The sequence below is a fragment of the Sus scrofa genome, chromosome 1, assembly GCF_054392235.1.
Source record: "Sus scrofa isolate SSC_HxYL_T2T_F1_AM1 chromosome 1, Sscrofa_HxYL_maternal_Yorkshire_Landrace_v2.0, whole genome shotgun sequence".
Lineage (NCBI taxonomy): Eukaryota > Metazoa > Chordata > Mammalia > Artiodactyla > Suidae > Sus > Sus scrofa.
The window spans coordinates 225,520,228-225,536,133 of NC_139383.1; the positions used below are offsets into that span (position 1 = coordinate 225,520,228).

At 37.0% G+C, this 15,906-nt stretch overlaps 1 long non-coding RNA gene across 2 annotated transcripts in view; it reads right to left on the bottom strand.

Moving 5' to 3' along the window:
* Positions 1-15,906, bottom strand: part of LOC110255532 (uncharacterized) — a 450,230-nt gene that overhangs the window by 211,365 nt on the left and 222,959 nt on the right. The window lies entirely within an intron of this gene.

Here is a 15,906-nt window from a genome sequence, read left to right on the forward strand (position 1 = left end):
TATCACAAAAGCAAGATTTCAATCAGCTGAATAATATTCTGTTTTACGTTTATACACTACAATTTCTTCATCCATTCATACAAACTATTCTGCTCTTGACTAGCCTGAAATTTTGAGACTCACAATGGTCAATTAACGTGTTAGTTATTCATTGACCCAATATTTAAGGAGTACCTACAGTACACCAAGCTCCATGCTAGTTTTTATGTGAGATTAAAATACATAATATACTTTCTCCTCACGAAATTATAAAATGTTGTAAGTTGGTGCATTGACACAGTAAGAACTGAGTTGGCAACTGTTAAGTAAATTGTGAGTGAAACTGATTTTAACTAGAGTAGAAACTAAGATGGAAAAGAGATGAAATACTTGAATTGGCAAAAATGTAAGGAGAGGTCAACGAAGAACCATTCATAGAGATAAGGGAAGGGTACCTAGAAACCACAAGGACAGTAACATTAACAGTGGGGCATAATCACTTCCACAGGTCTGACAGGGTGAAAGCACCAAGCATTTACCTAGGCCAGGTGACACATAGAGAGCTGTCTGACAGGAGCTGAGGTTTGATGAAGGAATCTAGCCAGAGACAGGGCAAAGGAAACTGTTGGCATTATCTATGTTTGTTAACCTCCCAAAAACAGAAAGCCAAGTACAGAGTAGGTCTGAAAGAGTAGACATCATATATATCCAGCATACCAGGTCCCAGCAACCAACAGCCAAAAAAATTCTCTTAGCTTACTGACAGAAACAAGCTGGTGAATATAATGGCAGCACTTATTAGTAAAAATTTACTTCTCCCAAGTTCCCCTGTGCATTTGGAATATGAATTATGTCAAAATAGCCCCTGGAAATACTCTGCTACAAACTCAGAGGACATTGGAAAAGATGAACCTTGGATCAGATTGTAGGAGGCCGAAAAGTGAACTATGAATAAGCAATTCTGGGCGCTTTCCATACCTTTTGTCCCAGGGAAGGACATAGATAATGGTTCTCAAATGATCTCCTCACTAGCCCCCTGTTTGTTTATGGTCAAAAGATTCTTCCAAAAACACCCCATAAAAGAAAGAAAATGGAGATGATGAGAGATTATTTTCTTATTAAACCACTATGTGAATTTTTAAACATTGTCAGACTGTGCTATTTTCATGCTAGTAAAAATAGTTGGCAGAAGATATTTTTCATGACCCTATTGTACTAAAACTGGTGGAAGGTGAAGTTCACTGCTTCCAGCAGGACCTTACACTTCCTGTCAACTGTGGGCAGTAGTGCCATTTGGAAATAACAATCACCTTCTTCGGGTTCAACATAGCTCTGAAGAGGTAGCGATATTTTGGCATTTTCAGTTCCTTGCTTCGAAAATGCACTAACCTATATGCATACATAGTTGCTTTCCAATTCAAAATGATGCTTTTGTTTTGAATTCAAATAAGTTTTCCATCCTTGTCTGCAACCTCCAAATGATTTCATTGCCATTATTCTTTTAGCATCATCTGTGGTTGAGAATGCAAACTAAATTTCATAGCATCTCTGATTCTCTGAAGGCTTTATTTATACTAGCATAATAGGGATTGATTGTACCATAGGATAAACAACCTTCAGTTTATGTAGGAATGTTTTTAGCATCCCATTTTCCATTCGCATATGTTCTCAATAAGTAACTCATCAAACAAGTCTTATTTTCTGTGCTTTTCAATGCTCGCCTTAGGGCCTATTCTTTTTCCTGATATTGCAAGGTAGTAGCAAATAATGTCATAGCTAAGATTTCAAAGGCACAACATTATAACCCCCTCATCTCTATTCACATAATGAAAATCTATATTGCAGCCTTAGTTTTCCAAGGGACTATCTTGTAATCAAGTGATATGCTTCTTAGAAATTCATTTTCTGCTTTTCCTCTGTTTATATCTGAGTCATCATCTTGAAAAATTTTGATGGCATCTAGTCCTTTATAGCATAAATATCAACCTCCCTCATATGTATGCACAACACAAATATTTACTGAGCACCATCTCTGTGACAAGTACTGTTACAGGCTCAGAGGATATGTTCAGTACTATTAACGCTGGACTTCTTGCCTTTCTCCAACATTTAACCGCTTTTCAATCCCTTGACTTTCCCTGTGTTGCATATCAGAGCACACTTCCAATCACTTCTCCCCTGTTTTCCTGAAAATTCCTTCTCCTCCTTTAGGACCCTCCTCAGTAACACTTTCTGTGGGCATCCTCCTCAATGCCCTCTGGCTGAGTTCATCACTGCTCTCTCTGATCCCCCAGAGTAGAGTTCTCCCATCTTTGCTACAGCCCTTGTTAAATTGTCTGGGATTGTAGGTCCGTCTCTCTCCTCCCTTAATCTAGGAGCTCCAGGAGAAAAAAGTTGAAATTTTGTTTATCCTATGCACCTAGCATAGTGTTCATACTCAAAGACTTGCTGAATAAATGAATAAATAAATGGACTCGACAAGTAGAGAACAAAGTACTGGTTGAAACTCAGAAGAAATTCTCTTAGGCACAACTAAGAAATTATTCAGCTGAGGATCTAATGTGCAACATGATGAATACAATTGATAACAACGTATTGCATAATTGAAATTTATGAATAGACCAGAACTGAAATGCTCTCACCAAAAACAAAACAAAATAAAAAACAGTTGTTAGTATGTGAGGTGATGGATCTGTTCATTAACTTGATGGAGAGAATCCTTTCACAGTGTATACATATATTAAATCACAATGTACATTTTAAATATCTTATAATTTTGTCAATTATACATCAATTAAGAAATTCATTTATTTCCTTGGAAAGGTTCCTTGATGGAACACTTAACGTGGGAAAAAAGAATGTATATGTATATGTGTAACTGGGTCACCATGCTGTACAGCAGAAAAAAATATGTATATAAATAAGTGATTAAAAATTTTTTTTTAAATTCATTCATTCATTCAAAAAATAAAAGAATTATTCAGTTGGAACTAAAAGCCATCACTGCAGCCACTAGATATCTGGAGACTTTTCAGCACCAGGTGGCAGGATGACTGGCTATGTCTGGAGGGAATTACAAACCCTGGCATGCACATTATTTGTTCCATATCCATTCTGTCCTGAGAACAGTCAATCAAAGTAGCTATGTCTCTAGGAAACTGCTCTGCAGAGCAGGTAAACCTTAAAGACTGGAACAAGTTGTAGGCACTCAGTGAGTCTTAACTTGTATACCTATGTGCCCTGGATCATTGTCTCCCCAACCAAACTATAGACTTCTCTAAGAAAAATTATTATGTCTTGAATATCTCTATTTCCCTTCCCATAACACTGTGTCTCACACAGGACTGAACCCTCAGCTAATACATAATAGAACTCTTTTAAGGAAGTAAATATTTCTGGAAAAAAGAGGAGGAGGAGATTGCGTTAGGGAATATCATCTACTATAACAAATACATTCCAAAACACCAGTATCTTATCACAGAATTTTATTTCTTACTGTGTAATAGTCCAATAGGGTTTGCTACTCAGCACACATTTTTCCTCAAGGTGATGGCCCAAAGACACTGGCTTGATTTCGTGCTACAGAGCCTATAGCATCTTCTTCATCCATCTGGTAGAAAAGGAAAGAAAAACTGGAGGCACACCCACTGCCTTAAAAGCCTTGGCCCAGAATGGCACACAATACTACCATTCTCACCCCATGGTAAAACTGGTCACATGGCCACACACAGAAGCAGGTAGCTGGGAGAGGGAGTTCTGGCTAGGCAGCCTCTTCCTTATAACAGTGCTGGACACTAGGGGAGGGAACCCCAATTTTGGTGTGTAATCAAGCTTTCCTGACTCAGAATTTTTTACTGAAGAAAAGGAAATAAAGAGATATACTTCTATGAAATTAATCCCATTTCTCCAAAAATGAAGCTTATTTTGACCATAAAATACAACCACCTGATGGAGTTCCCATGGTAGTGCAGTGGTAATAAACCTAGCTAGTATCCATGAGGATGCGGGTTCGATCCCTGACTCACTCAGTGGGTTAAGGATCCGGCATTGCTATGAGCTATGCTGTAGGTCACAGACACGGCTTGGATCCTGCATTGCTGTGGTTGTGGCATAGGCCAGCAGCTATAGCTCCAATTAGTCCCCTAACCTGGGAATTCCATATGCCATGGGTACGCCCCCCCAAAAAAAACAAAATACAACCACCTGACTCATCCAGCATTTCTATACAAGCCAGTTTGTCTTCTACAGCTGCTGCTTAACTTCTGAGAATCTCTATAAAGTGTCAGAGTTTTGATTTGAGAGTTCAGAGATCATCCTCTTTTCTTAAGGGTTATTCCAGAGAAAGTACTGCATTTCCCATACTGTGTTCTGCAAAACACTGGCATACTCATATGCAAATATTTCCTAGCAATTGAGTTTGGGAAACCCAGCATACTCTACTTCCTTTCCTCTGGAAGTTTCATAATGTATATTAACACAATGATTCTGAGAAATCCTAGAGTTCAAATCCTTTGAACAATCCTTTGTTCAAACTTTCCCCCAACTTATTTAATATTACTATAATTATAAAAGGTTTATATTTTGAAGAACATCTATTTACTCCAGTTGTTGTATAAGAGGACAAAATAATAAAAATAAGAATTAGCATTTATTAAAACCTCTCATATATCAGATATTGCTCTATCTGGTTAAATGGGAGCCCTCTATGAAAAGAACCATTTCTCCATTTAAAGATAAAGAATATTAGGCTTAAAGAGGTTAATTATCAAAATTCCATGATTAAATAAAATCAATCTGTGTCACTGAAACAAATGATCAAGAGATCATGTACTTCTGTCCTTTTAGAGATGCATCTATGAAAATAACACAAATCAGGTACAAGTCAGGGGCATAGTGGGGATTAAACCAAAGATTTTCAAGGTCAGCCCAGCAAAACTCCAAAAGAAATTCCTTATAAATTTTCTAACCAGGTGTTACTATTACATTTCTAACTCAGCTTTAGTGACATGTAGATTCAGTAGTAAGAGTGGGGCAGCGGTGGGTGGGTGGTGGGGGGGGGGGACGAGGAAGATCCAGGGCCTTGAATATAGAATTTACCACAGAAAAAAAATTGTTCTTCTGGAAACATTAAGTTCCAGTTCCCAAGAAGTGCTGGGACTATATGAGACCTAAGTTTCTACCAACAGCCTTGCTAGGTAATGGTAACACCTCATTAAGTTGTACAGCCCACTCTTAAAATACTTAGCCATTCACTTGGGAAACCCAAAGAGTAGACATTTTGTTCCCATTTACCACCCCTGTCTCCTAGAAATGCCTGGATTTCCTGAAATTATGACTGTGTCAATTCCATAATTGCACTCCTTTTGGGAATGAAATGGTTTAGAGGATCAGAAAAGGTCCTTTGATCAGGAATTAAGAGATCTCGATTCCAGCCTCCATTCTACCAGTACATCTACATAACTGAACAAGTCTTATGTCAACCACAACTATTATTAGCTTTTATGTCTGTTCTTACATACATCTGCCAGATGCTATGGTAAGTAAGGATTCTTCAATTAGGATCTCATTCAACTGTGATTTCCCTTTAAAGTGGGCATTTATCATCATCATTTTAAAAGTAGGAAAACAAGTTTGCAGAGATCAAATAACTTGCATAAAGTCACACAGACAGTGGGTGAAATTTGGCTCTATGATTCTATGAGCCACATGTATGGATTCCAATATGCATGGTTTTAATCAGTTGCCCCACACCTCTTTCTCTTGAGGCTTCTCTATTTATTAGTTGATGGATCTTTACTAGTTCTCTATTTATTAGTTGAGGGATCTTTACTAGTCATTTATTCCCATTTAAAACTTCTGTGATCTAAAACAAAGTAAAACAAAACAAACAAGAAAACCACTTTGAAAATGTTTACTTCCTTCTAGGAACAAGAGAAAATTTCTTTCTTTTTTTTTTTTTTTTTTTTTTTTTTTGTCTTTTTGCTATTTCTTTGGGCTGCTTCTGCGGCATATGGAGGTTCCCAGGCTAGGGGTCTAATCGGAGCTGTAGCCACCGGCCTACGTCAGAGCCACAGCAACGCAGGATCCGAGCCGCGTCTGCAACCTACACCACAGCTCACAGCAACGCCGGATCGTTAACCCACTGAGCAAGGGCAGGGACCGAGCAAGGGCAGGGACCGAACCCGCAACCTCATGGTTCCTAGTCGGGTTCGTTAACCACTGCGCCACAACGGGAACTCCAAGAACAAGAGAAAATTTCTGACAGCTGCTACTAACTGGTTATTAGTAGCTTTCTGAATTTTGACAGGAAATACTAGATATTAACTATTATTACATAGAATATCAGTTATTAACTATCTATATGAAGAAAAGTTTGTGGATCAATAAAGTAAATAATATCATATTGTCATTTTTCCAAAACTTTTAACTCAATAACAGCGGTACATACCATAGTGTCTAATGAATCTAATGAAGTTTAATTTTTCAAGGCCCTGAGGGACCTTAGGAATTTTGTACCAATAATTTTTGTATTTTTTTTTCTTAAAGAGGTTCCTCCAATTGTGTAAGTTTTAGGACTAACAAAACCCAGATACATCACCATTTATAACTCTATGGGTGATCTACTTTGGGTGTAAATCCAGGCTCTATCTCTTAATAACTGTGTAACAATGAATGTGTTACTTAACTTCTTTGTCTCCATTTTCTCTTTTGAAACATGAGAGTTATAAAAGAGTTTGGATTATTAGATTATTGTGTGTATTAAATAACTGATTGCAATGAAGCACCTAGAACAGAGCATAAGAAATGATCAAAAAAGTAAGTTATTATGTACTTATGTATTACTTTAATAGCATATGTGGATACTGAGAGTATAAATTATATTGCAGTAAAATTTGATGAGCCGCAATACCTGTCCCGAAACACTACTTTGCCTAACTTGGGTGCCAGCATTACCAATCATCATTTAAAGACTGGTTTCACTCATACTCTGAGTCAAACTACCTAGTAGGTACTCAGCATTGATAGAGATTGAACTGTATCAAATAATTTGAATCTAGCTCCTGATCTTTGACAAGGGCTACTTTGGGTTCTTCATTTTCCTAATTAATTCTTGAACTACTTTTCCTCAATGCTGAGTTCTTCATCATTTGAATTATAAATCCACCTATCTTTATTGCCCCAAAGTGCATTAGACATGTTTTATTTTTGTTTCTTTTTCTGTTTAACTGGCAGCATGATAAGTTACTTGCTCAAAACTTTCTAACTGGAAATGATATTTTATGATAATTTCATCTAATTTTTACCGTATTTCTGGGATACAGTCCAGGTAAGCATTGCTACTCCATTTTACACTCAAAGAACTGAATTTCAAAGTAGTGAAACAGTTTGTCCAAGATAAAGGGTGTATGAATAGGAAAGAGGAAAAACCAGAATTTCCCTTAACAAGACTTGAGGTTTACATTGAGTAAACATTTCAAAGCTCCAGTTCCTTAGTAAGATAATGATTTTTATTTTATTTTTCAAACCTGGGTTCTCATTAGAGACTTCTATATTAAAGGGGATTAGACACTTTCTTTTCTCTACAAAATATATCCAACATTTGAGAATAGAAAAGATGTCAATGAATGTATATAGCACTCATCCCATGATTGTTATTAACAATCTCAGGCATCAAAACCTCTGGGAAATTTCACACTTAATAAGCACCACTGCCAGAGCCAGCCTTATGTTTGTGTAGATATAATGGAAATTGTCTTGTCAACATCATTTGTGGAATTGAGGAAAAGCGACCAAGAGAGCTTCTCTCCATAATTGTGCCATGCTAGAGAGTCTGCCATTATTTCTTTTGGATTAAGACATTGCTGACCCAAGTAAACTTAGTTTTTAGATGCAAAAATGCCTGAAATTATCAACTGTTTAAATGCTACCAAAAATAGTCACAGAAGTTTGCAAATTGGAACTATAAGAAGGAGACATACCAACAAAGAAAGGTTGTGGGATTTGAGTTAACAGATCTAAATTTTAATCCTAATTAGTGTATTTTTCTACTCTAGCAAGCTGCTTCTCAGCTTAACACACTAATTTCTTAAAAGGCACTACTTAGTGCTATTTCATTCAGACTAGTATTCCTGGATCTTTTAACCTTCATAGTTCTTATGTTTTTTGTTTTTTTTTTAACTCCTTAATCAATTTCATTAGTGGTCTTAAAGAAGAAGTAAATAGAAGATTGAAGAAATATTTAGATGCTATCTTTAGGAGGTGGAAGAAACACCACTTAGGACAAATAAATAAGGCAGATTATTTGCCAAAGATATATTGAGATAATTTAGGAGGGAAATGCAAAATATTTTCCTAGGAAGTAATAATCAGTGACTAGAAGAAGCAAAAAAACTTGGTCATAAAATCAAGGTGCACAGGCTAGGAAAATAAAAGGCTATTTGCCATCACCACTAACTAAAGAAGCCACAAAACTCTTCTATGTCTGGAAGAATTTAGTATTATATAATGTTATCCCAGGAATTAGTGGTTTGAGAAAAGCTACTATTAATAGGAAGAGTGCCTTTCAGCCTAAGAGCCAAGAACACATCGTCACAGAGTTTGAGGTAGTAGAAGTAGTATTGACACTTGTAATTGTCATAGTGATATAACAGCTGCTAATAATAATGACAACAACTGTAATAATAACAGTAATAAAACCGGTTTGATTAGCACTTTATCATTTTAAATTCATGTTCACATACACGGGTTCATTTGATCCTCAAAAGGACTTGGTGAGGTAAACAAAGACAATTTAAAATTCCCACTTTGAGAGAAAAATAGAAGTTAAGGTGCGGAAGTAATATTTACAAGGTTATTTAATTCATAAATCCAGGACCACTATAGACTTTTAGAACTTGACTGCCCCTTGAAAGTATCTAGTTTCATTTTACATATTAAGAAACTAAGGCTTGGAGAAGAAAAGTGATTTTCTCTAGGAACATACACTTCATTAGCTGCAAAGCAAGTACTTGAACCCAAAGCTTAGTGCATAGATCTTTTCACCAAAATCTGTTACTTCCTGGATGGTCTTAAAAGGAAAAAGAAAAAAAAAAAGATTAAATGAATTGCAGGAAGAATTCAAGGGTGGCTTTGATGTTAGATGAGAAAGAAAGATTTTCACTAAGATATTTACTGTAATAGTGACACTTGCGATGTAATAAATGAATGCAGATTTGAACACCTCTGAATCAAAAAGATATAGATCAAATAAGTAGAGGAGCGAAAATGACGCCAGCAATGTGGGCATTGATTTATGAAGAGTCCAGAAGATTAAATGTGCTAAATATGCATGACTTGGCTAATGACTGAGGAAAGACAAAGAAGTCTATAAATATTTGAAGGGCATAAATGCTATAGAGGAAGCAAAAATATTTTAAAAGCAAAGGGAAAAAAGCCAGCACTCTTAGATTAATGGAATTCAATGAAGAAAAGAAAACGTGAAACATATGGAAATATTTTAGTATAAAATTTATTATCTTCTAGATTTGTCTCCTAAGATCAGAGGTGGAATTTGTCCCTTGGGATATTTAAAATCTGACTGGACCCAAAGTACCTAAACCTAAGACTCAAGAAGCTATGTTCCACAGATACATAAGGGCTGGTGCACACGCCCTCGCAGATCTTTTCCATCTCTCATTTTGTCATCCTGGAACCATACAACGTGGCCTTGAATTTCATTCATTTTGAAGTTAAGGCTTTTGGAAACTGGTGTAGTAAGAAGAGAGGACTTTCTGAGCGCTTATAAGTCTTATCTTCAATGCAAGGCCCTAGAGATGAGTTTGCCAGCTCAGTCAAATAAGAATAGATACAAACTGACATTATAAAATTGCTTCCCAAATAATTGAGCTTCATGAGGGAAGTTCACTCAATACTACTCACCTACCTGCTCCTGCATGAAGAATCCAGAAGGACTAGCTCTTACATCAGCAAAGAGCATCTAAGAGGCTGAGGCCAAGTCATATCACTATCATTATCTCCTCATAGCTGGTATTTTACGATGTTGCCTGGATTGCTAGGCTGGGTTCCAAGTTCATAGCATTGCCATTCCCACCAGTATCTGAGATGCCTGCCTGGCCAGAACCTACCTTATCTTATTCTCAAGGCCTATACCCTTCTGGATCCCAATCCTGTGAACGGCTATCACCCTACCTTGCCTCCTGGTGCCTATGTGCTTTGATACTGAAATGCAACTGGGTAATATTGTGGTAATAAAAATAATACAACTGATAACTGACAATATTGCTAATGGAAGAGAAAAAAAATTTAAGTGTACTGAAGTCCCCACTTGTGCTAAGGTTCAAAGACTTCCATTGCCTTGACTAGAGCTTTGGCTCTGGCTGCCTGCTTGTGCTTCCCTTCCCTGGGATAGTGTCTATAATGCTCGCCGTCTATACCTATGAAGCACCATATCTGTCACAGAGTGATTGTTCAATAAATATTTGTTGCATGAATAAATGAATGCATGAACTCTAGGCTGCTTGGTTGTCTTTGTATTTCCAGATCTTAGGGGTCTATTTCATGGCCCCAAATCCCTACTCACTGGAGGGATCCTGACTGGGCCACATGGAATATTGACACACAACTGCCTTTATATAGCATGGTTTCCCAGAAATCCTCCGTGGTTAAGGCCTACTTACTATATTGGAATTATGTAGATAATGGTACTAGCTTTCATTAAACCCTAGACTGTCTCATTATTTTAGACAACATGCTTTGGGTGTGTGGTCACCTCAAAGGTACTCTGTGGGTTAATGCTCCAGAGCTGGTTTCTCCAAGTTCTTCTCCTCCCCTCAGTACTGCTGGAATGTCCCCTTTCTCCCAGCTGAACCCATGTCACTTATGAAAATTAACACTTTGTCTTTTTAAATCCTTTTTTCGAAACCCATTCATTCTTCCCCAAACAAAAAGGATTACTTAGATTTTGAGTCAGAATTCTGGCTGCCATCACATCTTAGACTATTCATTAACTACGTGCCTTACGGAAAACCACCGAAAATCATTACGGCTGTAGTCGGAAGCCAATGTGCCAAGATAATGAAAAACAACTCTGCAGTTCCCCATGCTCTGTTAGTTGTGTTTGTCATAAATGAGTTGTGAAGATTCAGAGTGAATGATCCATATCATATTGAACTATCCTTTTTTTATCACTGACAATTGAAGGTGACTGAGAAGCAGGGCCAGTGTCAGACTGAATCTAATTGGAAACCTCTCATTAATGTCTGATGTTGACTTGTATTACTTGATGAAATTAGGACCACATTGGGATGGATTTTATTATACAGAATGAGCTGGTGGAGCTCTCTTCCATTTCAACCCAGTCTGAATTTTGTGGCAGAAGGGGCCTAGCAGAGCAGGAATTGTGAGTAAGGTAGATCTGGACACAAACAAAGCAAAAACAGTAATGTAGTAAAGGAAATTGAAACCATATGGACTTTCATGTCACATATGTTTGAGAAGTTCATAGATACTGCTGCAGAACCAGAGGATGAGGGAAGCTCTGAGAAATCACCCTGGCCCCAGGATTCCAGGCACAACTGCCCCTAACCCAGCCCAGGTAAATGAGCACTCACCTTGCATGTAAAGGTCATGAAATGGAGAAGAATCGCCACATCCCCTCTTTACTCTTTGCCAGCCTTTGGTAGCCTTGGAATGCACCCTTGGAAGCTCTTTTTAAAGTTTTGAGTTTTCAGCTGAAGTTTTATTTCCAAGAGAAAAAGTATTTGGATCAAGGAATGGGGATTGTACTCTAGCTATATTCCCACTTCCCTGACCCTTACTATTTCTGGAGGAGCTAAGACAAGTCAGGGATGGATGAGGAGAGATGAAAAATCTGAGTAAAATACTGAGTAGAATGCTCCAGACACAGGGAAGAAAAATTTGAGACACTCCAACAAAAAAACAAGCAACCAAACTTGCTTTGAATAAACAAAAACATGGCCAATACTCACAGCATGCTTTTTATTAAGTATATGTTGAAGCCATAGAGGGTAGTTTTGTAATCTGATTTTTGGAAACCCACAGGCAAAGCCAATTTAGGTTTGTTTTTCTGTTCTGTTTCTTTTTTTACATAGTTCTGTCAGCTATTAGTAAACTAATAGTGATTATAGTGACCTACATTCTGAATGGACTAGTTGAGCACTTGACAAATTTCAAAATGCCTTCAAAACTCTTAATAACAACCAGGAAGTTTAGAAATTTCATCTAGAAACATCACAAACTAGTACCTCTAGATGTATTTATTTTATCTAAAAGCCCATTGTCTTAGAAATATGGCTTTTTAGAATACACATTTACTCAGAAATACACACAGCTCTCTTCAGTTTCAGAAAATGAAGCAATGGCTAATTTAAGCTATTTTGATGTCTAGTTGGTGCCCAGATTTTTTATGATCTTTGATTTTTCTGACACTGAGATACTATGATCCAACTGGATTTAAGAGAGAGAGGGGGCTTATTCTTGACAAAATTGTGATCTCCTAAAGTTAGTACTCTGGGCCTCCCCCATCCTCTTTCCATATTTTCTTCCTGTCCTTTTCATCCCTCCTCACTCAGTGTCAGTCACCAGTCCCTCCCCCAGACTACAGCAGGGCATAAGAACATTTTTCCATCTGAAGTCTTTTGGATGTTTCCTGCGTCCATCCTCAAACCACATTTATCTTGTATTCTGGGGGAAGAATTAAACATTTAAAAAATTGTCTCCAAGATATTAATGACTCTATCACATTTAACACACTGCCCATCCTAGGAACATTTTGGAAGTAAACAGAACCGCTAATTCATAGTTCTAGGTCTTTTCTTACCTGTATGGAACTTTTTTCTTCAAGTGGCAATCAACTCAGTGTCATGACATTTATTATATCTCATCCATCACCTCCTGGGTTTCAGCAAATCACACTGTTAAAGCCCTGCAAGCCTCAGTTGTATGTCACCATTTTTCAGGTCAGGAAATGGAACCCTAGAGAGTTGAACTGATTCTCAGGTCACTTAGAGAGTCAACAAATGAACTGGCCCTACTGTTCAAATCCTGGCTCCTAATCCAGTGCTCTTTCCACCCCAGGACATTGCTAACTACACTCTATATTCTTTCAGATCACTAATATTTCACTTAATACTACCAGGAGACTTTCTCTCAGACATAGGAAGGTCTCCTGGCTAAAAATAATGGGAAAAAGGATACTGTCATGTTAACACAAAATAAATTCTATTATGTCTATATTCCAGAATGTCTAAGTTATAAGTGATAGGTGTTCCTTGTATTGCTCTAAGGAAAATTCAATGCTAGGATAATTTATGAAATATTCTATTCCATAAAAATATACCTAAACATTGTGCTCATGCTAATATACTTTTGCAATTCTAAAACTACCACTAGCCTCTCTGCAAAAGATGTCTTTATAGCAGAAGGAAGAAAAGCTGGAAAGTTATTGATGGGTAGTTGATATAAAATGCAAAGAAATTACAGAGTAAGCAAAGCAAGCAAGATCCCATCTCAGAATCAAAAATTATATGAGAAAAATTTCCTGTAAAATAGAAGTGATGAGGGGACCCTCAGGAGAATGCTCTTTTAAAGGGTTTACTCACACACTGTGCTTAGTTGATACCAAACATCTGGCCTGAGAGACAACCATTCAGTCAATCAACCAGATGTTTAGTCTACCTTCTGCCAAACATCTGGGAGATTGATGGGATCATTTCCTTTTCATTAGGGAGCTTGGCCACAGTGACCTGGAGGTGTAATTACAGCATGAGAACACAGCATGAGGATGACAGAGATCTTGACCCACCAGGATACCCAGCATGGGACATTTTTCAGGTCTGTGCAGGTCACTTCAACATCACTTTAGTTTGAGATTTGTTAGCTGTTTGTTGTTCTGAAGAACTTTGATGCCAGGACATTTTTTTTTATTCCCTACGTTATAAAAAGAAAAGGCTCTGAATTGAGAAAGAACACCTTATTGACATTCAAGGACAGGAGGTCATTGGCTGAAAGCTACACTGGTTTCCTCCCAAATTATCATTAAGTGACCTTCCTCAGCTGTTTCAGCTGCTATGGGGGGAAATGTGCCGACATTTTTTTGGCTTTGGCCTGGGGATTCATAATGAGTATAGAAGTTGGCTCCATTATAAGACATAATCCATCTGACAAAGGGAAATCATTTAATAGGCACTCTCTTAATTATAATAATTTGGAAAAGGAAAAAGTTAAGGAAAACAGCAGAACGCAAAATAAGGTCATTTAATGAGGATTTTTGTCTTTGGACTCCCTTATGGTAGACCGCCACCCCCAAGGGTTGGAGAGGAAAATAAACATTTACTAATATTTTCCTCATCAATTCTAATCAAAGGCAAAGAGAGAAAATAAGGAAGAGGAGGATGGAGACAAATAAAAAAAGGAAGAGGTAAAGACTTTGTTGTCTTGTATATTGAGGAATGGCAAGACATTTGTAATTTATTACATTATTCTCTAGAATTTCTTCTATGGGTGGGGGAAGGAAGGAGTCACAAGGAACACTGCAGGGTCTGATCTAGGAATCTTCATAAATCTAGAGTCACAATTCTGCTGATAAGACGGGCAGTCTCCTTGTGAGGCTAAGGGTGGAATACTACATCAGTTTGTCTTCCTTGCTTACAATAATACAAGGGTAATGCTTTACAGGTGTCCAGAACATGGTACTTTTCAAAGTGCTTTCATACATATGACTTCTTTTGATCCCTTCAGTTTAAAGTGCAAGATTCAATTTGAAGGAAACAGAAGAATGATAATAATAAAATATATACTCTCTGCCCATTACTTTTCAAACACTTTGCTAAGTGCTTTCACATGGCATCATATTCAGCCTATACAAAATAGGGCATATGTATTTTTACTTCTAATTTAATTGAAGAGAACATTGGGTTCAGAGAGGCCAAGTAATTTGCCCAAAGTCACCCAGTCAGTGAAAGGCAGAGTTGAAATTGAAACAAACCCTCTTCCCAAAGCTCATGCTTTATTACACTATGTTATGACTATAATTAGTACTTTAAATTTGCCAAGACAAAATAAAGCATAAAACCTTCACCATAGCACTCATAAGCCAGGATGTAATTCAATATATTTGATAACATGAAATAATTATATATATAGCATCTACATTTGAAACCTTCTTGGAAGCAACCTACTCAACATTAGATCATCTCTGGAGAGTATGAGTAAAACTGAAAAGGGCCAATTTACTAACATTTATTGAGTCCGTCATTGAAAATCTACAGAACAATCACTTCTTACTTAGTAATGTATACTGTGCTAAGAATGAAAAAGAAATGCAAGACATGATCCTTGCCTTTAAGAAATATGTGGTTTGATTTAAAAGACTAATAACCTGTATACAATAACAGTAGTATTTAAGTTAATGTTTGAACTTTACAAATTGATATAAGAAACCACTATAAGCAAAATAAGTTGGAATATAATTTCTAAATTGTATGTCAATAGATCAAGTAGTGCATGAGTGAGACTTAAGGAGGAGGAATTTTTTTTTTCTTTTTAGTTCCAGCTAATTTGCCAATGTCCTGGCAAATTGAAGGATAAAATTGAAGATACTCAGTTACAGGTCATATTCTAGGGCCCATAGCTAATCATTTCAAAGCAATTCTATAAGGTTAGTGTTATTACCCTCATTTTACATATGAGGAAGCTGAGGTAAAGACAAAATTCAAAACAAGGTCTTTTGGATTCCAAAGATTGGACTTTCTCATAAACCCAGAAAGATATAGAACTTTAAAAGATAAATGAATAAAACGAAGTGTACTTTGGGTGAAGATTTCAGAAAGTCTGAGAAGTGAGACATGTTTGTTACACAGCAGATTTAGCTGGCTTAGAATAAAAGCCTATACGTTGGGAAACTAGTAT